Source organism: Grammomys surdaster, unplaced genomic scaffold (genome assembly GCF_004785775.1).
Source record: "Grammomys surdaster isolate TR1022 unplaced genomic scaffold, NIH_TR_1.0 1061, whole genome shotgun sequence".
In the NCBI taxonomy this organism is placed as follows: Eukaryota; Metazoa; Chordata; class Mammalia; order Rodentia; family Muridae; genus Grammomys; species Grammomys surdaster.
Window position 1 is genome coordinate 1 of NW_021605480.1, and position 2397 is coordinate 2397.

The 2397-nt window shown below is 34.3% G+C and overlaps 1 pseudogene; it reads right to left on the bottom strand.

The window, feature by feature from the left end:
• Window positions 1-627: 627 nt before the first annotated feature.
• LOC114634717 overlaps window positions 628-2397 on the bottom strand; it is a 6550-nt pseudogene continuing 4780 nt past the window's right edge.

Genomic DNA, 2397 nt, shown 5'->3' on the forward strand with positions numbered 1-2397 from the left:
GTGTGTGTGTATGTGTGTGTGTGTGTGATTGTGTGTATGTGTTTGTTCATACACATGTTTGTCAAAAAGCTTTTTAAAAAGTGAGGCCATGTATATGAGAATGAAGGGTAAGTCTGTATGTCTGGAAATTGTGAAAATAATTTTTGTGGGTCTTTCATGTGCATACAACACACACATATAAAATAAACATAAACTTAATAAAATGTGAAGTCTTAATCATTTATGGTTTTGAAAATAATTGTTAAGTTAAGTGATTAACTATTAATCACAGTACATATACTTAAACTTCAGAAATATTTCTTAAGAAAATATTCTATTCTAGTCATCACTTAAGGCTTTTGTGATAGAACTTTTGGTTCTTATTTTAAATTTTGAACTCATTTGGTGAAATGTTGAGACACATCTTCCCAAACTCACTGAAATTCATAGGACATGTATTGTCTACTATTAAATGTCATCCTTTTGCATGATATTTACCCATGTAAAAGACACTTTAGGGAGTCTTGGAATGTAGAGATCTTTCCACTGAATGAATAATCTCTAGAAAATGTACAGTTATTTCTCTGGGTCCATTTAAATGATCACATTTATATATATATAAGCATTATAAAATGTAAGAAACTTTACCTGCTGACAGTCAAAGAATACTCCTTTGGGTTCTGCCATCTTCTGAGACTCTACTTGTTAAAGAATGAGTTCATGGTAGGTGTGGGCCACAGCATACACAGCATTATACAAATTGTAACCTTCTTCACTCAGAACCAGGTCATATTTGTGCAGAGCTGTCCATTCCAATGTGTCATTGAGTGTAAAAGGAACCATTTTATTGGTGTTCTTTGATATTGAGCAATTAAAATAATTCCAGCCCAGTATAGACTCAGAAATGTTTACTGGGTATATCCTAGTGTTCATTGTTTGCAAAAATTCCTAAATTTAGTAATTTCACTGTGGTGGTGTGCAAAAGTGACAGTCCCATGGAAGAAATCAAGGCTGAAACCTTTTTTATTTGTGGTGACATCCCATTGTGAGGTTGTGATCCAGATTCTCTGAGCGCCTAAATATTCCCATCTTCTAAAGCTGATTTCTACAGTAGAATTCATTTCAGCATAAATGATAACAACCTTGGCTGTTGATGTCATAATTTCTTTATCATATATCATAGCCCTTGTCATGTATATCTGCATGTTTTCTGGGATCACATTCACAAAAGCTAAACAGATCCCAAACATTTGCATTTCTTCTCTCAAGTCTGAGAGAAACTGAATACCCTGGTCATCACTTGATATGACCAGGCCAATCCAAGTCCATCTAAAATGAAGCATCAAGGAGACCATGCCATGGGACAAACGTGTGTCCTTGGTGGCTATCTGATGGACGTAGGGAAACTGGTCATGGTCACTCAGGTTAGGATTAAATGGTCCAAAGAAAATCTAAAAGATGTAGAAGAGAGGATGAAACATCCACACGAGGAATATAATCTTAAGGAAGTTTGGAGTTATATATAAATAACATTACTCACCTTTCAGAACTCCCATTAAGAATAGTAAAATTATTCTATAAATAACATGTATTATTCCTTTTGTATTCTAGACTATTCTTGACAAATTTGTGCATTCCTGAAGAGAGTTTTGCCTATTTCCTGCAGTGCGTTTATGATCTGATTTTAAATCCTTTATAATATGTATAAAACAGCACACACACAAACACATGCTGACCAAGGTTTCTCCTATGAATGGATTGAACATTGTTAACTCATCCAGTGTCACACTTTCTCACCTTCGGTTTCCTAGAATTAATTGCCAGTTTTAAGGTTGTCATCCATGATGGTCCTGTAAGTTGTATATCACATCTTGTATGTATTCTACAGTTATAATTGATAAAATTATTGTTTTTTTGGTGAATATGTTTTATCCAGAAGTCCAAAAGTGTCTTCACACATGCCAACAATGCGGGAGAATGTCAAAGACATGTTGGGTAAAAGATAAGGATTCTTGTTGATCTCATCAGTAGCAAAAAACATTACTAAAAAACCCTCATATCTTCTTGCTGGTATTCTACAAGAAGGCATAGGGATGATTAAGGAGTATGTACAAAATATGAAATTTTCTGCTCAGTTGCAGTAATCTTTGTACTATGAGAAATGCTGTTTCTGTGTAAGTGCTACTTTTCCTTAAATATGAATCAGAATTCAAATATACCTCCAAATATGTAACTCAGGAAGATAATTTTTATATTCATGAAAATCCATAAAGATCTTCTTTTATCTCTGAATGCCATTCCTGAACTAGTGTCAGGAGCTGACAAGGAGAAGCTAAAAGCTAGCAGGTGATCTTCCTGAGATGGGTCTGCCTTAGATTAAAAACAACTCTATGATAGATTTTCTCTTGTAGGCAAGTC